This window comes from Eubalaena glacialis, chromosome 12, assembly GCF_028564815.1.
Source record: "Eubalaena glacialis isolate mEubGla1 chromosome 12, mEubGla1.1.hap2.+ XY, whole genome shotgun sequence".
Lineage (NCBI taxonomy): Eukaryota > Metazoa > Chordata > Mammalia > Artiodactyla > Balaenidae > Eubalaena > Eubalaena glacialis.
The window spans coordinates 24,887,874-24,911,513 of record NC_083727.1 but is presented as its reverse complement, the minus strand read 5'-3'; the positions used below and the strand labels follow the sequence as shown (position 1 = coordinate 24,911,513).

Below are 23,640 nucleotides of genomic sequence, written 5' to 3'. Positions count from 1 at the left end.
GGTTTCACTGGTTTGAGCATTCTTACTTGTGCATGTCATGATTTGGTTATATATATACATGGCCCAATTTCTTTGAGCTGCTCTGCAAAGTTGGCCATGATGGACGTACATCATTTATTTTAGACTCACTTTCTAAATCGTGATCATAAATAGTTTCTGAAGCATTAATAGGAGGACATGCTGTTCCTCATTTGTATCACCGTGTCACTTTGGGATGTCATTAATGATTGGCTCGCATTATCCGTACATTGCCCCCTACTCTCCAAAAGTAATAATTTTGGCTTTATTTTTAGTCTGTGTACATAGTTCTGAAAATGACCAAGGAGAGGAGGAGTACTCTTTTAAAGGAGATTCCTTCTGAGCGTGGGCTTATCAGCTGTGTTCACAAAGAATCAAGTATTCTGCCATTTGCTCCTGATCCTACAACACTAAAACGTTCCTTATATCTCAAAATGGGCACCTAAAAATCAAAGCTCATAACTATCAATGTATGTAGGATGTACTTTCTTTTCCTTGTTATATTAAAAGCACAGAAACATGTCTGACCCAGATTGATATTTCTCAGGGTTAGAATGAATAAGCTTTTAAATTGCTTTGTAACTATATCAAAGTTAATTGAAATACACTATTAAATTTTTTCTCTCGTCTCAGTTATGTAAGAAAGAATGTGCTTGAGAGTAACATTCCTCATTTGCAGTAATAAGAGAGAAATTGTATGTAGCATTTCAGTTCTCCCCCTTTAGGCAGGAAACATGCCTGAAGGTGACACAGGATTTGTCATAGAAACTTGGACTGCAGTTCATTGGTGGCTGAGGCTGGGCAACATTGGAGACCTGTCTAATTGCTGCCGTGGAACCGGAGTCCTGGGAGTGAGGCAAAGACCACCTCCACCATTGGAGCTTTCACCACTGACTATGGTGGAAAAGCTCTGGTCTCTGCACACAGAACAAAGCATTTCTAAGCATGCCCTGGTAGGATGTTCACCCCAGCGGTTATGGACTGAGGGTGTGTGTTTCCTCAAAATTCAAATGCTGGAGCCCTAACCCCCAATGTGATGGTATTTGCAGGTGGGCCTTTGGGGGATAATTAGGTTTAGATGAGGTCATAAGGGTGGAGCCCTGTGATGGCATTAGTTCCCTAATAAGAGGAGAAAGAGAGACTAGTGCTTTGTCTCTCTCCACCGTGTGAGGACACAGTGAGAAGACGGCTGTCTGCAAGCCAGGAAGAGGGCCCTCAAGGGGGAACCGAATCAGTTGGCACCTTCATCTTGGACTTCCCAGTCTCCAGAACTAAACTAAGTAAATTAACTAAATAAATTCCTGTTGTTTAAGCCACCCAGTCTATGGTCTTCTATGACGGTAGCCCGAGGTGACTAAGACACCTGCATACTTTAATGCTACCCTGACACTGGATTTTTCACTTATCATTTAATCTTTTTACTCAGTGCTGCTCTATGCCTTGATCTGGGCCAGTTCTTGCTTGTAACCTGGAGAGCCTATCAGGTCAAAAGTCATCATGTTGTTCAGACAGTTGCTTCTCCAACATCTCCAAATTCGAAGACTGATGGTAGATTTCCTTAACCACGGGTATTTAGTTTTCTTTTTTGCATTTCCTTGATAATTGATTCATAGCACTTAATCCCCAGCACTGCGTAAAAATTATTTCATTTTTTTCCCCTTGTCTGCCGTTCTCCACTAGAATCTTAGCTCTGTGAAGGTCAGGATGTGTTCTTTTTGTCCCTCTCTGCATCATCAGCAGCTGGCATGGTACCCAGCTCCAACAGGTGCCGAGTGGATGACTGAGTGAGGAGCATTGCTGGGTGTGATGAAAGTCACGATGTGAGAGCACCTCTGATTCAGTGCTAACTTGGACCCTGAAAAGAATTAAGGAATTCTTTGGAAGATGTGTCTTTTCTAGGGTATTTCTTTCCGTCCTCCTCTCTATTCCTTGTCTAGATACTGTCAAACTCATTTCCTTGATTTGCTTTAAGCTGACCATTCTAAACAACTTGTGACAAGAAGACTGAATAGGAAAAGGGATTCCCCAGAGCTCTGAAGGAGTTAATGGAGGTAATTGAGAAACTGTTTAGCCAGATCTGTAATCTCAAGCAAATTATAATTTATACTCTGAACCAGGAAGATATCTAGCCTGGACCCAGAAGATTATGTTCTCTGTTTCTCCTCTGTTTTAGGCAGACTCTAAAGCTAGGATCATTGAACATTTACATACAGAAAAGAGGGAGAAAAGATTTCTCTGATAGGCAATTCTGAGCCCTAAATAATTGCCTTGCATTATGATGTAAATTTGCATGCAGATAAGGAGAAAACTGTAGGTGGAGTATATGTAGATTTTCATAATGTATTTGATAATTCAATTTTTAGTGGCGTATCCCAATGTTTTTCTCACTGGGGGAAAGAGGATTATTAGTCACACTTGGGGAACCAACTTAAAAACAGAAAATGAAGTATATGGTTAACAGTTTCACATGGGGAAATATAAAGGAGGCAATGTTCAAGCCTTTGTTTTAACCAAATTCTTTATAAATTAATTTTAGTGTCTAAATTTGTGAATGACACAAAACTTTGGGGGTTGGGAGGCAAGCTAAAAAAAGAGGTAAATGCAGAAAGTTCATAAATCTGTTAAGTGGGGATAAAAATGGCAACTAGACCATTTGAGAGGTTTTTAGGTAACAACCAATACTAACATTTATCAAGAGCTTACCATGTACTGGCCACTCTTCTAAGCACTTCACATCTATTATTTTACTTGGCCTCCTAACCACCATATGAAGTTGGTTCTAGTATTATCCTCATTTTATTAATGATGGAACTCAGATAGTTAACTTACTCAAGATCATACAACTAGTAAATGAAGGAGCTGGATTTAACCTAGGGAGCCTGACTCAGAACCTGTGTGCCTTACCACCACTGTAGAGGACCAACCACATCAAATACATAGAAGATGAAGGGAATAGAAACCAAGAAAGAGACTAAAAATCCAGACTATCGTTCAAAGCAAAAATTCTTCCAAGAGAAGAAAAAAAAAAAAAAAAAGCCCAGCATCAGGAAGAGTGATGAAAAACCCGATCAAATGTGGTCCTATCGCTTTATAATTAGGACACATTTATACTTGCATTTTTGTGAGCAGTTCTGTTCAAATTAGTTTAAGAGGGAACCAACCAACCAACAGAAGACTGGCAATAAAAACTGTAGAACAGATGAAAATGGAAGTTTGGGAGAAAGACTTTAAGAATAAAGTTTGAGAAAAGGCTGAGATTACTATCTATGAAATCATAACTGACATGACTAAAGTAGATACAAACATTACTCATGAAATAGCTGGCAAAGTTAATACAGGGCACAAAAAGGATGTAACAGTGCATAAAAAAAACATGGCATCGTTACCCCAAGAGTTAGTGTGGGAAGAACATATAATATCTATTGCTATGTTTAAAATTACTAAGAATAATTATAAACAATTTCTGAAAATAGAGACGGATCCGGCATACAAGTGTAGTATGAGGGTAGTCATGAGCCTAACCCAGCCAAAAAAAAGAGAAGTTGAACTGCAGTGGTCAACTGTGGCTTTGAAGTCAGACAGACTTAGGTTTAGATTCCGACTCTACCATTCACTGAGAAGTTATTTAATCCCTCTGAGTCGTAGTTTCATCACCTGCCAACAGCAGATAATCATACTTCACTGGGCAATTGGGCCTGGCACATAATTGGCACTGAAAAAATGTTGGCTGTTATTATGATTAAGATGACCCCATGTATCTCTGTGTGATGTGCTCAAAAGAGCTTTTCTCTTCCATTAGGCTGAAGGTTGTTGAGGGTTTCAATTTTATTTTACCCTGAGCTGAGGTTCTTAGGCTCAGCTTTGAACAGAAGTTCATATCCCTACATGCATGATGGGAAATTGCTGTGACCTCCCTTAATCTTGGGAAAATTTGTACTCGTGTGGCATTCTCTTATAAATTAAAACAGCTTACACATATTCTCTCTTGATTGCCTTTTCTTGAGCATTTACAATTGTATAGGTGATCTCTTATGCATCTCTTTTGAATTTTGTCTTTTGGCTGCTTGGTTTGTTTTTGATGATCCTCTTCTGCCTAGCATGTGAGAGGGGAAGGACACTGTGTGTTTGCTTTTCTTGTGAGAGTGGATTCCTTTTCTTTGCCATTTCTTATCTCCTAGGTTGAGAACCTTCTAGTGCCGGGACCAAACACACTGTAAGTAACAACAACAACAGTACTCAACTAAGCCCTCTGCTCTGAAATGACAAGCTGAATAAAAGACCAAGTAGCGTGTGCTTGTGATGACTCACACGTTGCCTAGAACTTCAGAGTCTCTGCCCTATTTTGTTTAAATCAAACATGTCAGGTGATCTGGCCACAGGACTGAGTATGACACTGATGTGCATTTTGCTAAAACAAGGTCAGCAGTCAGAGCTGGAGAGCTACACCCTGGGGAATTCATCTGTGACCGTTGCCCAGAAGATTATAATTTAGGAAATTATTTCCTAAATTTCAACAACATTTCTCATTTCTGGGCAATGTTATTTTTTTTTCAATCTTATTTTTTTTCTGTTTGCCTGGTGAATAGGTGACTCTTTTTCAGTTACAACAGTCAGGCTTGACTTAAAAGAGAAACAGGAAGAAAGAAATTGTCCAGAACTTTGGAATTATATATTTCCATTTCCATTATGTTTATAGTGTCCAAGAAAGAAACAGAGAAATAATTTTAAAAAGGGAGCACCAGCCAGAACAAATTTACAGGGGGAAAGTAAATAGTTGATTAGAATCTGAGATTGTGAATATTACTTTGTTTTTTTTGTAAACTGACATCTGCCTTAAAGACACAACTTTGGAAAAATGTATAAAATTGAAAACACATTGACAATAAAGCATGCTCACCCCATCCTCCCTTTATTTTTACCTCAGCTTCAAATTTTCTGGCTACAGTCACAAACAGGAATGAAAGGTCAGTGGAGAACTACAGAGTTTCCTTTAATCTTTCAAACTTCTTTACATGCTTTAGATGGCATCTACCTGGAGCTTGGGGCCACCACCATAGACTCCTTGGAATTGTTGCTTCAGCATGTCTGTCATCAATGGTTTCTGAGATGTAATCCTCTCAGAAATGTAGTCAACATTCATGTTTGCTTTAGATTAAAAAAACCTCTAAAGGATGCATGTACCCCAATGTTCATAGCAACACTATTTACAATAGCCAAGCCATGGAAGCAACCTAAGTGTCCATCAAGAGATGAATGGATAAAGAAGATGTGGTATACATATACAATGGAATATTACTCAGCCATAAAAAATAATGAAATAATGCCATTTGCAGCAACATGGATGGATCTAGAGATTATCATGTTAAGTGAAGTAAGTCAGACAAAGACAAATATGATATGATATCTCTTATATGTAGAATTTAAAAAATAATACAAGTGAATTTATTTACAAAACAGAAACAGACTCACAGACATAGAGAACAAACTTATGGTTACCAAAGAGGAAAGGGGCAGGGACGGATAAATTAGAAGTATGGGATTAACAGTTACACACTACTTTATGTAAAATAGATAAACAACAAGGACCTACTGTATAGCATAGGGAACTATATTCACTATCTTGTAATAACCTATAATGGAAAAGAATCTGAAAAAATATATAACTGAAACTTTGCTGTACACTTGAAACTAACATAATATTGTAAATCAACTAGACTTCAATAAAAAAATTGTAAGAACAACAAAAAAAACCTAGATGTTTTTAATCAACCAGGTAAATATATCACAGAGAACTTCAGCTACAAATTAAAGTGTATTTATTTTAGAGAGAGAGAGAGGTAGGTGACGGGACTAACAGTCTGTATTAAGTAAGTGAGACAGCAGACGGCTGCACTACCTGACCATCCCCTCTGCTTTTTTCCTTATTCTCCACAACTACCAAAAAAATTGTCAAGGTCACCCTTCTGCCTTCTTTCTCCTGGATTCCCCCTTGTCTTTTTTTGGCTGGTTTTGAAGCATATTTGGTAAACTTCCTATCCAACAATGAGAAAGGAGAAAACTGGGTAACAAGGGATAAGGGCTCTCCATTCAGAGGGGCTGGGTCTAGTCTTTTGTACATAATGTAGGTACTACGTTATGGGTGAAACCTTTGTAGATAAAGGCAAAAATGCCTGATCATTTGTTTTAGCATTTTCAGATTTATTTTTTAAAATTAATGTCGATTTTGGAGAGAGTAGATAACGTTGTTAATGCATTCTCCAGAACTGAGGGAAGGTTCTGGAGTGGCCCCTGGCTGCTTCCCTGAGAGAGGGCACCAACTGGGGGCGGTGTGCCAGTTAAGTTCAAATTCCCGTTTCCTTGTGCACCTTGAACAGCACTCAAAAGTTGACTGCAAAGGCTCCCCCCTCCCCCCTTTTTGTTTTGTTTTGTTTTGCCTTGTTTTTAACGCTCTAATTAAAGAATTCTGGGTACATATTAACTTCTCTCCCTCTACACCACCTCCCAACCCTGCCCCACCCCAAGTGTTTTGACTGCCAGGGACTAAGCAGAACAGTGCTTTGATGGATTTCCTATTTTGATAGTAAAATCCTTGTTTTTCTTACAAAAAGGATTTTTCTCTGCTTCTAACAAAACTGTAATCTTGCCCTTCTGACTCCTCATTCCCTGCATCCCTTCCTTCCACGTTTCAGGAAGGAGCAATTAAGCAATCCTGTCCTGTTTCTTCTGAAAGTAGCAAACAGAGTGGCTTTAAGAGACATTATGCTGAGTCACCACGCAGACATGTTTTCAACACCTTCCAGACCATTTTGGATTAAGGCAGAAAGCCCGATTCTGAGGCACTATTGAACTCAACCCTGGAAAGACAGAAGTGTGGAAGAAGGGGAAAATGTTGAAGGAAAACAACCTTATCTGAGTAAAAAGTCCAGTTTTTCTTCCAGCGTGTAGTTTAAAAGTGCTGACTCATTGGAATGAATTTGAGGTTCGGGTTACAGTTTTCTTTTAGCAGATTTTGGCATTAAATGCATCGAATAAACCCTTTTAAACCTGTTACATGACGTAGAGATTAAATTTTGCACCTTCTCTACTCACTCTCCCACCTCCACATCCATCAAAACCACTAATCTCTGATTTTTTTTTTTTTTTTTTTTGGGCAAAAGGCCCCAGGAAACACATTTGCCTTGGAGTCCTGAGCACTTGGGCAGCTGTGGGAACCACCATTCCTGAGGTTTTACGTGCCCTGGGACAGGCAGCGCTGTGTCCCGGGTAAGTTGCTCTCCCCTGCGGGAAGGCCCACACCCAGGCCGCACCTTGAGAGTCAGTGAGGCTGGAGGGAGACAGAGATAAGATTCAAAAGGGAAAGAGATCCCCCTTCTCTGCCTCCACCCGCATCTCCTTCCTCAGGTGGAGAGCCCAGGGCCCACTTTATTCTTCCTCTGGATGAAAGGAATGTGGCCCTTGACCTACTCCTCTCTTCAAGACTGTGTAAAGGGTGAAGAGCCATTTCTTCCTAGGAGGAGTTCCTGACCCCCACTCCTGCCCACCTCTGGCCCCCTGACTTCCCTCCTCAGCCTGCTGCTTTTTATCCTCTCCTCTGCAGCAGCTGGCTTTCTCGTTGGTCTCTCGCCAGAGAAGTACTTCGAGACACTGGACTCCCGGAGTCTCGGTAAATCTGTGTAGCCTCCGGTCTCGCACTTAGCAGATGCACAGTTGTTAACTGAGCAGACAAGCTGTGGGAACGCACAGAGTTCTTCTGACCCCCCGACTGCACAGACGAAGCCGTATCTCTTGGGCCAGGTAGACCACGCCTGGCACATCTTAAAATGGGAGATGCTTTGAAGGAGGGAGAGGAGGAGAACAATGATAGAAGTGGTCTCCTGGTAAACAAAGGGAGAGCTTTTGAAAGGGTCAACAAATAAAAATTAACTAGGAATCTCTGCTTTACTGCAAATCCAGTATTCTAAACCCAGATTCAGGGCTGCCTTGCTTTATCAGTCTCGGGCCATCGCAAATCCAGTTGTGTCATTTTCTGCACGTTTTTTCCTTCCAGTTGTGATATAGATGAAGCCATCAAAATGCTAGTACGATCTATACCAATCACTTCCAAAGTGTTTAACTGTGCATTCTGTAGGTAAAAAACGTATCAGCCCACATCTTCTCTTTCTACATAGCTGTAAATTGCATGCATGCACTGTTACTGTGCTAGTGCATCGTGCACGTTATAAAACATTACCTATATACATTACAAGATGAGATAAAAATATAAATAGATATTCCAGCATCTTCTTCCCAGGCCAGGATGGATCACTGTTGCACCCTACCTGGATGGCACACCCAGTCTGGAAGGGACTTCTCCCACCTCTCCCACCCATGACTTAATGATTTGGACAAAGTCAGAGCGTGCAGGTGTGGGCTACTTATTATGCTTCTCTGTGCCTCAGTTTCTCTCTCCAGGTAATATAGCCTCATTTATCTCACAGAAATGTAGAGATCAATGAATGGTACCCTTGGCTCTAAGAGTGAGGTCATTTGTTTAGTATATTGTATTCCTTCTAACCTCTACCGTTTTCTGGGAAAATCTTGTGATTTCATTAAGTCATGTTGATTCTTCCACTAAGTGTTGGTGGTGGGGGATAGAGTCACCTTTGTCTTTGAATTGTGGAATTTTAGCAGCTGGAGGCATCTTAGTGGTGACCTCTAGTCTAGTCTTTACCCAGTGACGTGAGGAAACTGAGCCATAGAGAAGACAGAAGGCTCCTTGATATGGCAGATAATCTCCATTGCCTGCAAAATTGACCTTTCCTCCTTTCCTCTAATTCTGTTTACCCTCCTCTGAGTGCCACATGCTCAAAGGCAGGCTGGGCCCCCTCATCAGCCACAGGGAGTGTATCTTGATTAGGGCAAGTTACTTATGAAGATTCCATCCATGAGCCTTGTGAAGTGGTTAGGTTTATGCTTAGGCATGTGACATGGTCTGACCAAGCATCTTGGAAAGTTTCTTTCACTCTGAAAAAAGGACACACCTGGCACACTTTCCCTTGCTTCCTCTGGATCTCATCACCTCCATGTGACATGGACTCTTCAGCAGCCACCTGAGGGCCGTGGAAGGGGCTAGCTTACTGGGACAACCTGTCCAAGAGGCATGGCAGAGGACAGGGATGGTCACAAGTCACGGAGCTTTCAACTTAATCATGCTGCGACTTCCATCACTCTGGGATTCATGCTATGAAAAATAATAAATTCCCTCATCATTTAAACTACTGTTAGCTGCATTTTCTGTTATTTGTTGCCAAACGCATCCTGACCGATACGCACATACAAGGGGTTTGGAGATGGCAGAAATGGAACAAGACCCTAGATCTTTAAAAGAGCAAGTACTATACTGCTTGATTTTTATTTACAAACGATAGCTTAAAAGAATTCATTCATCCCGCACAGTAAGAGCAGTTTGTTCCTATCTCTTCAGGAACTTTTGTCCCCGTATACTTGGAAGGTTCTGAGTGAATAAAATTATTTGATTATAAGAATGTCCTGCTTCTTCGCTTTCATTGAATGTTCTTCTCTGGTGACATCTTGATGGCTTTCTTCTAAGAATACATCTTTACTTTTTAATATTGAGCTCCTACTATAGAGATATCCAATTACACTATACATTTCATCTATTGGCAAATATAAGTTGCCTTCAGAGGCCCGGGCCAACAGTCTCTCGGTGAGTTAGTGGCAAAACGCCTGAGTGTGGAATCAGGATAGTTGTACATTCAAACGAAAACCCCACCCACTGCCAGTCCGAGCTGCCCTTGCTGCTGCCGATTAGTTGGGACACTCAGAAATAACCCAGGAGCTTATACAGGTAATGAGTCGTTTCAAATCACCCATAGACACCCATAGTAAATGGAAAAGCTTTTGTCAACATCTTTAATGGTTTCAGTTGGTAAATTATTAACAAAATATATGTGGAGTCCTCAGCATTTCAAATACATTTACTTTCTGAGCGAGCACACTGGAGAACAGTCTCTCCTGCCAAGTCCCCAGCTGCAGGTGCCCACTCTCCTGCTCCTGCCTCCCTCCTTCTCCCAGACTGTGTGGAGTCTGCCTTCTCTTACACAAGGGGGCTTCCCCTGCCGCTGCTGAAGGCTCTTAGCTTCTCCAGTGCACTTCTCCTCGGACCAGGCTCTATCATGTGACTAGTTTCATTCCCTTCTACTCCTCCTCTCCTGGCATGTGGGGGAAAGATCACAGTTTCAAAAAAATAAAAACATGGATTCTGGTGAAGCTGCCACCTCTTATTAACTTATTAACTTTCAGTAAATCATTTAACTTCTCTCAGCCTCTATTTCTTCACCTGTAAATTGGGGCCAGTCATACTATGGGTGTTCTCTACCTCTTAGGAATGTTGTCAGAATCAAGTGATATAATCCATGTGGATAGGCTGTGACCCTTATGATTCTCAATATTTACAAATCGTATTGTTCATGCTGATATTTTTCCTTCCAAGGAGGTTGACACACATCCACTCAAATGTTCCAATTCTGACCAACTCTGTAGGCAGGAAGAACAGGTCCACATGCCAATGAGTGGAATGACCTATATGACACGTTGGCTGGAAAATATAGAGTGTGGTCTTCTTTTTACACGAACAAACACTGAGAAGCAGATCCTGTTATTATTTTTCATGGCAACATTTCCTGACATATACTTGGCATGCTGGGTGATGTCCACATGTTGGGGACATTCAATATTTGAGGGAGAAAGGGAAAAGGTTTAGAAGAATAGAGGAAGGGTGGGTGGGAGAAACAGGTTTTACTTCATCAAGATTTTTTTTTTTAAAGAGCACTAGCTATTCCATTTTTATGATTACATCTGTGGGACAGGAGACACTGTCCTGAATCAGAAGACAATAAAATGTATAGTCTATTATTGTCACTAACAGTAGTGATGCTGGGCAAAATATGTAACTTCTCTGTGCTAAATTTTCCCCATCAGTGAAATGGAAATGGGAATGGTACCTACCTCATAGGGTTGATGTGAGTATTAATTGGGTTAACACACAAAGTAACTAGCACACGATGATGATGCTATGTGTATGTGTGTGGGCGTACTTTAATATTACCCAGTTTCTGGTTTGCTGAGAAGCCATACATTTGACTGATGACTTATAAATCACAGCCCCATGCTGCAAGGCAATGAATCTGTGCTTAGAATCTAGACAAAAATTAGAAAAGACAAGGGGACAGAAAACAAGAGTACCAATGAAAAGTAAATAAATTGAGCAGAAGCAAGAAGAACTACAATTCTGCAGCCTGTGGAAGGAAAACCACATTCACAGAAAGACAGACAAAATGAAAAGGCAGAAGACTATGTACCAGATGAAGGAACAAGATAAAACCCCAGAAAAACAACTAAATGAAGTGGAGAAAGGCAACCTTCCAGACAAAGAATTCAGAATAATGATAGTGAAGATGATCCAGGACCTCGGAAAAAGAAGGGAGGCAAAGATCGTGAAGATGCAAGAGATGTTTAACGAACGCCTAGAAGAACTAAAGAACAAACACCTAGAAGAATTAAAGAACAAACAAACAGAGATGAACAATACAATAACTGAAATGAAAACATACACTAGAAGGAATCAATAGCAGAATAACTGAGGCAGAAGAACGGATAAGTGACCTGGAAGACAGAATGGTGGAATTCACTGCTGTGGAACAGAATAAAGAAAAAAAGAATGAAAAGAAATGAAGGCAGCCTAAGAGACCTCTGGGACAACATTGAACACAACAACATTAGCATTATAAGGGTCCCAGAAGGAGAAGAGAGAGAGAGAAAGGGCCCGAGAAAATATTTGAAGAGATTATAGTTGAAAACTTCCCTAACATGGGAAAGGAAATAGCCACCCAAGTCCAGGAAGCGCAGAGAGTCCCAGGCAGGAGAAACCCAAGGAGAAACACGCCGAGACACATTGTAATCAAATTGACAAAAATTAAAGACAAAGAAAAATTATTGAAAGCAGCAAGGGAAAAATGACAAATAACATACAAGGGAACTCCCATAAGGTTAACAGCTGATTTCTCAGCAGAAACTCTACAAGCCAGAAGGGAGTGGCACGATATATTGAAAGTGATGAAAGGGAAGAACCTACACCCAAGATTACTCTACCCAGCAAGGATCTCATTCAGATTTGATGGAAAAATCAAAAGCTTTACAGACAAGCAAAAGCTAAGAGAATTCAGCACCACCAAACCAGCTGTACAACAAATGCTAAAGGAGCTTCTCTAAGTGGGAAACACAGAGAAGAAAAGGACCTACAAAAACAAACCCATAACAATTAAGAAAATGGTCATAGGAACATACATATCGATAATTACCTTAGACGTGAATGGATTAAATGCTCCAACCAAAAGACACAGGCTTGCTGAATGGATACAAAAACAAGACCCACATATATGCTGTCTACAAGAGACCCACTTCAGACCTAGGGACACATAGAGACTGAAAGTGAGGGGATGGAAAAAGATATTCCATGGAAATGGAAATCAAAAGAAAGCTGGAGTAGCAATAGTCATATCAGATAAAACAGACTTTAAACTAAAGGATGTTACAAGAGACAGGGAAGGACACTACATAATGATCAAGGGATCAATCCAAGAAAAAGATATAACAATTATAAATATATATGCACCCAACATAAGAGCACCTCAATACATAAAGCAACTGCTAACAGCTATAAAAGAGGAAATCGACAGTAACACAATAGTACTGGGGGACTTTAACACCTTACTTACACCAGTGGACGGATCATCCAGACAGAAAATTAATAAGGAAACACAAGCTTTAAATGACACAATAGACCAGATAGATTTAATTGATATTTATTGGACACTCCATCCAAAAACAGCAGATTACACTTTCTTCTCAAATGCACACGGAACATTCTCCGGGATAGATCAAATCTTGGGCCACAAATCAAGCCTCGGTAAATTTAAGAAAATTGAAGTCATATCAAGCATCTTTTCCGACCACAACGCTATGAGATTAGAAATCAATTACAGGGAAAAAAACATAAAAAACACAAACACGTGGAGGCTAAACAATACATTACTAAATAACCAAGAGATCACTGAAGAAATCAAAGAGGAAATCAAAAAATACCTAGAGACAAATTACAATGAAAACACGATCCAAAACCTATGGGATGCAGCAAAAGCAGTTCTAAGAGGGAAGTTTATAGCAATACATGCCTACCTCAAGAAACAAGAAAAATCTCAAATAAACAATCTAACATTACACCTAAAGGAACTAGAGGAGGAAGAACGAACAAAACCCAAAGTTAGTAGAAGGAAAGAAATCATAAAGATCAGAGCAGAGATAAATGAAATAGAAACAAAGAAAACAATAGCAAAGATCAATAAAACTAAAAACTAGTTCTCTGAGGAGATAAACAAAATTGATAAACCTTTAGCCAGACTCATCAAGAAAAAGAGGGAGAGGACTCAAATCAATAAAATTAGAAATGAAAAAGGAGAAGTTACAACAGACACCACAGAAATACAAAGCATCCTAAGAGACTACTACAAGCAATTCTATGCCAATAAAATGGACAACCTGGAAGAAATGGACAAATTCTTAGAAAGGTATAACCTTCCAAGACTGAACCAGGAAGAAATAGAAAATATGAACAGACCAATCACAAGTAATGAAATTGAAACTGTGATTAAAAATCTTCCAACAAACAAAGGTCCAGGACCAGATGGCTTCACAGGTGAATTCTACCAAACATTTAGAGAAGAGCTAATGCCCATCCTTCTCAAACTCTTCCAAAAAATTGCAGAGGAAGGAACACTCCCAAACTCATTCTATGAGGCCTCCATCACCCTGATACTAAAACCAGACAAAGATACTACAAAAAAAGAAAATTACAGACCAGTATCACTGATGAATATAGATGCAAAAATCCTCAACAAAATACTAGCAAACAGAATCCAACAACACATTAAAAGGATCATACACCATGATCAAGTGGGATTTATCCCAGGGATGCAACGATTCTTCAGTATACACCAATCAATCAATGTGATACACCATATTAACAAATTGAAGGAGAAAAAACATATGATCATCTCAATAGATGCAGAAAAAGCTTTTGACAAAATTCAACACCCATTTATGATAAAAACTCTCCAGAAGGTGGGCATAGAGGGAAGCTACCTCAACATAATAAAGGCCATATACGACAAACCCACAGCAAACATCATTCTCAATGGTGAAAAACTGAAAGCATTTCCTCTAAGATCAGGAACAAGACAAGGATGTCCACTCTGGCCACTATTAATCAACATAGTTTTGGAAGTCCTAGCCACGACAATCAGAGAAGAAAAAGAAATAAAAGGAATACAAATTGGAAAAGCAGAAGTAAAACTGTCACTGTTTGCAGATGACATGATACTATACGTAGAGAATCCTAAAGATGCCACCAGAAAACTACTAGAGCTAATCAATGAATTTGGTGAAGTTGCAGGATACAAAATTAATGCACAGAAGTCTCTTGCATTCCTATACACTAACAATGAAAGATCAGAAAGAGAAATTAAGGAAACAATCCCATTCACCATTGGAAGAAAAAGAATAAAATACCTAGGAATAAACCTACCTAAGGAGGTAAAAGATGTGTACTCAGAAAACTATAAGACACTGATGAAAGAAATCAAAGATGACACAAACAGATGGAGAGACATACCATGTTCTTGGATTGGAAGAATCAATATTGTGAAAATGACTATACTACCGAAAGCAATCTACAGATTCAGTGCAATCCCTATCAAATTACCAGTGGCATTTTATTACAGAACTAGAACAAAAAAATCTTAAAATTTGTATAGAGACACAAAAGACCCCAAATAGCCAAAGCAGTCTTGAGGGTAAAAAACGGAGCTGGAGGAATCAGACTACCTGACTTCAGACTATACTACAAAGCTACAGTAATCAGACAATATGGTACTGGCACGAAAACAGAAATATAGATCAATGGAACAGGATAGAAAGCCCAGAGATGACCCATGCACCTATGGTCAACCAATCTATGACAAAGGAGGCAAGGATATACAGTGGAGAAAAGACAGTCTCTTCAATATAGGTGGTGCCGGGAAAACTGGACAGCTATATGTAAAAGAATGAAATTAAACACTCCCTAACACCATACACAAAAATAAACTCAACATGGATTAAAGACCTAAATGTAAGACCGGACACTATAAAACTCTTAGAGGAAAACATAGGAAAAACACTCTTTGACATAAATCACAGCAAGATCTTTTTTGACCCACCTCCTAGAGTAATGGAAATAAAAACAAAAATAAACAAATGGGACCTAATGAAACGTAAAAGCTTTTGCAAAGCAAAGGAAACTACAAACAAGATGAAAAGACAGCCCTCAGAATGGGAGAAAATATTTGCAAACGAATCAACGGACAAAGGATTAATCTCCAAAACATATAAACAGCTTATGCAGCTCAATATTAAAAAAACAAACAACCCAATCCAAAAATGGGCAGAAGACCTAAACGGACATTTCTCCAAAGAAGACATACAGATTGCCAAGAAGGACATGAAAAGCTGCTCAACATCACTAATTATTAGAGAAATGCAAATCAAAACTACAGTGAGGTATCACCTCACACCGGTTAGAATGGGCATCATCAGAAAATCTACAAAAAACAAATGCTGGAGCAGGTGTGGAGAAAAGGGAACCCTCTTGCACTGTTGGTGGGAACGTAAATTGATAACAGCCACTATGGCGAACAGGATGGAGGTTCCTTAAAAAACTAAAAATAGATTTACCATATGACCCAGCAATCCCACTACTGGGCATGTACCCAGAGAAAACCGTAATTCAAAAAGACACATGCACCCCAGTGTTCATTGCAGCACTGTTTACAATAGCCAGGTCATGGAAGCAACCGAAACGCCCATCGACAGACGAATGGATAAAGAAGTTGTGGTACATGTATACAATGGAATATTACTCAGCCATAAAAAGGAACGAAATTGGGTCATTTGTAGGGATGTGGATGGATCTGCAGACTGTCATACAGGGTGAAGTAAGTCAGAAAGAGAAAAACAAATATCGTATATTAATGCATATATGTGGAACCTAGAAAAATCATACAGATGAACCAGTTTGCAGGGCAGAAATAGAGACAGAGATGTAGAGAACAAACATGTGGACACCAAGGGGGGAAAGTGGCGGGGGTGGGTGGTGGTGGTGGGATGAATTGGGAGATTGGGATTGACGTATGTCTACTAATATGTATAAAATAGATAACTAATAAGAACATGCTGTATAAAAAATAAATAAAATAAAATTTAAAAATTCAAAAAAAAAGGAAAATTGAATAAATTAAAATGCTAAATACAGACCATCATTGGCTGTAGGTGCTGAGAAGATTACGTGTTCCTTGAGACCTGAAAAATTCACGGAAGTTGTGTTTCGTAGGCAGGATCATGGATCTATGTCTTGAAATGGGGAAGAAATTCCAGGTGTAGAAGCCACGAGAGCAATGGCAAGCTGGGGAAGTGGAAGGAAACCCAGGCTGGTGAATGGCCAGCCAGTTGGAACTGGCTGGATAGCAAGGTAGGGGTCAAGCATCTTTTTCATGGATGCTGCCATTGGCTCCAACACCAACGGAGTCTCCCTGGTCATTGCTCATGCATTCTTGCTTCTTAAGAGAGCAGCTGCTATGAATAATGCCTGAAGATACATCATTAACACACAAAATACAGTGCAGCTTGGCTTTTCTCTATAAAGAATTGCTGTTGATCAACAATATTTACTGGGTGGATTTGGCGTGCTAGGCATCAAGGAAGGTTATGAAGAAAGTAGGTAGCATGCAAGATACCGGGCCAGAAGATCGTTATAACTGTGGGCATAGGATAAAACACATATATAAAGAGAATGGATCTTTATAGAATAGGATGGCTGAGTGTTTTACGATAGAAAGCCTTTTCTTAAAAAACAGCATCATAAAAATAGAAAACTGGGTGGTATTCCCTGTTGTTGACAAAAGTGGTATTGTTGTGAAGTTGGTGTGTGTGCAGAGCAGCGTTCAGAAAACCTGAAATCATGATTTGACTGTGCTTTGCCTGAGGCCCGCTCAGCCCTGGGGGAGTGGTCGGCATGCCACAATATTTCCTGTTTGCCTGGCAGGTTACCCATAGTATTTTGATCTTGCTCCATCAAAGCAGTGATGATGTGTTCAGTGACTTTTTTTTTATTCCTCTTGTGCATTCTCTTTTGTATTTATGGATCATGTGTCTCCATTTCTTCCTTCTCAGCCTGACTCTTGGTAAGTTTAACAATTTCTCCCCTCAGTTGTGGACAATTCTTTTTACTTCTCAAAACATCTATAAGGTTCTGGAAAAGGACCTCTGGCCGCTCCCTGCTTCTTGCTAAGTGTTAGGGCAAACAAAACCCTGAGAGATGAGTCGGCTGCACCTGCAATTTAGAATTAGAAGGAGAGAAAATATAAATGGATACCAAAAAATGGTGTCAATCAATCTTGGAAAATGAGATTGAATCATAGCTATATAAGGTGGTAGAAACAAAAAGAGCCACCTGCTTCCGGTAAGATACCTGCCAAATCTTCAGGAAAGTGAGGAGGAGAAGATGATGAAGGTGGCTAACGTAGGAGCTCCTACCAGCTTGAGCTCTCTGGGGCAAGGACTGTCTCTTTTATCCCTTTGACCTCATACAGTGCTGGGCACATCCTAGATGCCCGCTTAGAGTTTTGTGTGCATAAATAAATGAACAGACTCCGAAAAGATTTCATGAATAGGTGGTAGCTTCAAACAGATCCACAGTCTTCTGAAGCTTAACTTCTGGGTTCACCAGACAATCACTGTGGCTCTATATTGCTCCTGGACAGATCTTAAGTTTCTGTAATTTAATGTTTCCTTTGGAATAAAACCACTGTTTGAGGCTTGAGACCAGAAGGTACCTGTGCAACTTTCACTCAAGAAATACTGTTGGTGGTTGCAGAATCTCTTTATTCCTCGAGTTTTCTTCTCTCAGACCCCTTGCCATTAATACTAGATTTAATTTTAAAACACTTTTAGAATTTCAGCATTCAAGATTTATATATAAATTATGGCATCTAGCATATGAGCATTCACAATTCATACCTATTTGCTTTCTACCTAAAATCTGTGTAATTTCTCACAGGGCTAAATAGAAAAAAGTATTACACAGAAGAAAATCCACATTGTAGCTTTGTCCTAAGAATGCCCTTGGGGCTATCGTTATTTTTGAGAAAAAAAGAAAGGTCTGTTTGTCTCAGTAAGAATGGGAAGAGGGTACAAGCACCTTCTTTGACTACAAAGGAATCAGTTTGTGTTATTCATGCATTTTTCTCTCTCTCCTCTTTCTATGAACCAAAGAACAGAACAAAACAAAAAACAAAAAGTCTAAGAACAAACAAACTCACAACAATAGCAGCAGCAAGAACAAACTCGAGGATTTAGGTGGAATGATACCAAATCAGCAAATGACATTTGGGAATGTCACGTGGCTTATATAATTCTAGGAAAGAGAGGTTTTATGCGTTTCCACCAAAGGAAAGTGGGAGATAGGAAAAAAAAATAAAATAAAGAAGAGAAAAAAAGGAAAGGGAAAGCACTATGTCTGGGTCAGCGTTTCTCAGGAGGGACACTATTAGCACTTGGGGTAAGGTGGTCAATCATATTTTTAAAATATAATGAAGGATTTTTGATAGGGGCTTAAAAATGGGTTGGACTCCTCCTGATTAACTGTACATTTTATTTCCACTTCCAAGATTCCTGATGTTTTAAACTTTTTGGAAAGAGGATTTCTTCCTGTTACAGTTTATAAATGTCTCAAAGTGTGGGTGTATGGCAAACCATTCCAAATTTACCCTCAGAGGAGTATTCTTTAATTTTGACTCTTCCGGTTCTCCGCTTGACTTTTGCTTGAGCATCTTTAGCTCATTCTGTTCTTCTGTCTTTAAACTCTCTCTGGGTGAACTGATTAATTGCCATAGCTTTGATTGCTGTTGATGGCTTACTTTTTACACCCATCTCTGACATTTTAACTACTCTTCAGCCCCATGTCTTAAGCAGGGGTAAGAAATCTGCCTTTAGATCTATTTTCCTCATCTAAGAAAAATATGATAAAATCAAACTTAACTACTTCTCCTTAGCTCCCTTAATACAATCAATGACACCATCATTTATTGAGTTTTCTTAATTTCACAAATATTTGAACTTTTTATGCTAAGTTCTAGTGACCAAACTGGCAGAGTCCCCAGTCTCATGGAACATTATAATATAGGAGTAGAAATGTATTAGTAATCACACAAATGTATAATGACTAATAGAAATAATGGCTATAAAAACCTACAGATTTCTATAAGTGTCTAATATAAAGACCTCAATTAGTCTGAACAGTTAAAAATGACTTTCTAGGTTGCATTTCCTTTACCTCCCATATCCACTCAACCACTAAGTCCTATTGGCTGCACCCCCATTTTTACAGTTGCAATTCTGTTGGGGGCTATTTCTGTATTTGGATTACTCCAGTTTGATCCTCACTTGATTTTTCTCTATTGCAAACTATCAGCACATGGCTGCCATGTGATTTTTCTTAAATTTTCATTTTTGTCACATTGCTCCCCAACTTGAGAATCTTTAGTGGTCCCCCATCATCCATTGACTCGACTTCAGGTGGATTACTTTTTCCTAAATGCTTTTATTGTGCTAAATAAGAGCATTTCTTCACCACTTTCTTATTCAGTTTCATCACGCTGTTCTCTGCACCCAGAGGGCTGCCTTCTTTCTCTTCTGTACCTCGTACCTTCTAGATTTCAGTGATTTTCCAGCTGTGAACCCTTGAAGAGAAAAGGTTAACAGGAGAGAAATACGGGCAGCGGACAGGGTGAGAGGTGGTGTGCAAGATTTCATTTGAAGAAAGGGGTCCAAGGCGAAAGAACACTTGGAAATCTATGTATCATTGAAGTTTCCAGTCGAAATTCATCTTCCCTCAGAAGTTCTTCCTTACTAAGCCCCTCTCCTCCACACTGGCTTTTCCCTGTACTTTCAACACTGCACTCCTAGGTGTGATGCACTTGCTGACTTATTGCTTTGTTTTGTACTCTTGATAAATTGGCCTCCACACACCCAATTTTTAATTCTTTTGCATTCCCTGAGGTGCTTTACTTTGGTATAAATGGATGAATAAACTGAACACATGAATACTCTGTGGTTCTTTTCAGCTAGTGGAAAATTTCTGTCTACGACATTATGTCTTTAATCTATTCTCCATTTTTTAGCAACGAAATAAAAATAATCAGTACGGTAAGTTCCCTGCACACGAACGAGTTCCATTCTGCGAATGCGTTCGTTAGTCCAATTTGTTCGTAAGTCCAACAAAGATAGCCTAGGTACCCAACTAACACAATCGGCTATATAGTACTGTACTGTAATAGGTTTATAATACTTTTCACACAAATAATACATAAAAAACACAAAAAATAAAGAAAACATTGTTAATCTTACAGTACAGTACCTTGAAAAGTACAGTAGTACAGTGCAACAGCTGGCATACAGGGGCTGGCATCGAGTGAACAGGCAAGAAGAGTTACTGACTGGAGGCGGGAGAGGAGGTGGGAGATGGTAGAGCTGAAGGATTGTCAGCAGTAGGAGACGGAGGGCAAGCTGCAATTCCACTCACGCCTGACGTTGATGGCACAGGTTCTGGTTCCTAGCTGGATTCAATTCTATCTACCCTCTTGAAAAAACAATCCAGTGATATCTGGGTAGTAGCTCTTTTTTTCTCATCATAGATGACATGATAACACTGGATTGCATTCTGAACAGCTGCTGCAACGCTTGTGTACCATTCTACGTTTGGGTCCTATGCCTCAAATACTAACAGTGCCTCCTCAAATAAAGAAAATCCCCTTGCTATTTCCTGAGTCGTGAATCTCTTCGGTTCTTCAGTTACTTCTTCTTCCTCTTGTCTCTCTTTGTCCTTTCTCTGGTAAAGTACACAAAAGCACAACCACTTGTAGAGGATGCACACACGTGACATTGTATGCCAGACACGTGAACTAACTTATGTGATTGGACCTGTGAATGCACGTTAGCATCTTTGAAAGTTCGCTACTTGAAGGTTTGTATGTAGGGGACTTACTGTATGTGAAAAGTGACTTTCTGCCATATGACGGTGAGTCCATGTAGATGGTCAAAAAACAGGGGAGAGGATTTGTGAGAAGTGCTGAGAATGTTCTCTTTGAAACCCCTTATTCACTGGGATTGACCTCCTGTCCTTTTTACTCCCCCAAGGTTGACATGGGACTGTTTGCCAATCTGTGACATATAGGTCAAACTTTGTATCTTACCTCTCTTAGGGCAGAACAGAATCTCTTTTAGGACCACGGTTTACTTAAGTTGAAGTAATGTAAATTTAATTGGATCACAAATCTTGTTAGCACTTATTATTCAAGCCTGTTCCTGAACTACAAGAGGACCATGACGTATCCCAAATTCCCAACTGGGAACAAGCAATGAAGAGAACAAGTCCCTGCAGTGGCTTCTCCGCTGAGCCCAAAAAACCACATCTGATAAGCTATGTAATTTGCTCTAGCAATTTTGTGCCAAAAATAAAGGCACACTTTTGCAGAGTTCCACATTTCTAAGAAAAACTGAACTCCGCCTCATGCTAATCCAGCTCCCTTTCTTTCTTTTTCGAACTTGATGTGCATGGAGAGAAAATACCAGTTTGCATCTTAGGTCTGATAGACCCTTGGCCAGATGGCTAGGTCTGTCCTCCTCTAGTCATCCCAAGCCTGCCTTGCTGTCACACAGAAACCTAAACCTGAAGGACAGGCAAAGACGCCAGCAGTGGTCTGTTTTACGACACCCCGATAACAGGATGTTTTTAGCAGCACAGCAGATTCTTGGCCTATGGCCCTGGTTAAAGGAAGAGAGGCACAGAATCTTCGAAGTCATCAATTTTAATGAGGACTGCAACTATTCCAGTAAACTAGATCCCTTCATTTTTGTTAGCTTGACAAAGAAACCTGATACATCCAAGACATTTATTTTTTTTTAGTTCAGTACCAAGACAGGAACTCGCTTTTTCACCACCAGTATTAGGCCCCCAATGGTGATAAAAATTCCTGTGCAGTCTTTTGCAGGGGAAGAATAAAAGCGTCTACAAGGGGGAAAAAAAGAACACCAAACAAATACGAACTTTTGAAAAATTCAGGCTTTTCTTGGCTCAGAGGTTAAACATGAATTGTTAGAGTTCCCTTTCAAAGTTGGAGTCTGCCAAGGTCTCTCATAAGCTTGGATAGTTTTGTGGAAGTTATAACAGAAATAAGAATAGATATATGTACATGTATAACTGAATCATTATGCTGTACACATGAAACTAACACAACATTGTAAATCAACTATGCTCCAATATAAAATAAAAATTTTTAAAAACTTGAGATTAAAAAAAAAAAGAAATTTCGTCTGCGTTTTCAACAGTGAGGAATATTGCCTTTGAATAGTGGGGTGTGTGTGTGTGTGTGTGTGTGTGTGTGTGTGTGTGTGAGAGAGAGAGAGAGAGAGAGAGAGAGAGACCGAGAGAGACAGAAAAAACAGAGAGACAGAGAGACAGAGACAGACAGGGAAAGAGACAGGCAGATAAATAGAGACAGACAGGGAAAGAGACAGGCAGATAAATCGAGCCAGAAGATGAGAATTCAACTAATTTATTTATAACTTAATAAATTGAAATAATTTGAAGAAGTATTTCTGAATTTTCTGGGTAAGTCACACTAGAGGTACTAAGTAATTTCTAAGTTTCGTGGTGAGATAAACAGGTAAATTGCTTGAGAAGTTTGAGTATCAGAGAACCCAGCCTTTGCTTCTAATCTTTTTCATCTTTGTGCAAACTCACTGAACTCTTATTCCAGAACTGAAGGCAACAGGCAGGCATTTGTTTTAACTCCTTAAGTAAATTCAAGTTCTAGAATCACTAAGGTTGAAAGCCCTGGTACAATCTCTAAATCCCACTCTTCAGTAGTAAGGGATTCAGAGCAAGGGCAAGCTGTGCCATCTCTTACGAATTTTTCAATCAAAAGAAGTTTCTCTTTCTTTTTTTTCCCCCCTGTTAAAAAATTCTTTAAATAGAGTTGCGGAAAAAAAAAAAAAAAAAAAAAACCCAGAAAAAGTTACGCAAATGGCAAGGTAGTGACAGGGCATCTATCAAAATGGCTCTGGAAATTCCAATTTTTAAAGTGCTATAAAAATATCATTATTAGTGATGATTGACTGGGTTTTCAGAGCCAAGATATTTCAAGACTGCTAAGTTAGCGCTGAGTGCAAAAGTGTGGGTGCTGAAGCGGCTTCAGGGTTCCCTCGCTGTGTTTCTTCATTGATTTTTAAGTAACGTGAGCACAATCAAATTGATGATTTTCGTTTTGAATTAGTTTGGCCTCTGTCATGGAGAGCCTTCCATCTTTGCCTGACTGTCAGTGTCTCATTCATCTTCATCAAGTCCCCAGCAGGAAGATTTGGATCTTACTACTTTTTGTTTTACAGTTTTATCATTTACAGGAAATTGGGACA

At 39.6% G+C, this 23,640-nt stretch overlaps 1 long non-coding RNA gene across 1 annotated transcript in view; it reads left to right on the top strand.

Annotated features, from left to right (window-relative positions):
- Positions 1 to 23,640, top strand: part of LOC133102661 (uncharacterized) — a 116,680-nt gene extending 93,040 nt beyond the window's left edge. The window contains exon 3 of the long non-coding RNA XR_009703031.1: positions 23,614 to 23,640. This is a non-coding gene — a long non-coding RNA (uncharacterized LOC133102661). The remainder of the gene's footprint in view (positions 1 to 23,613) is intronic.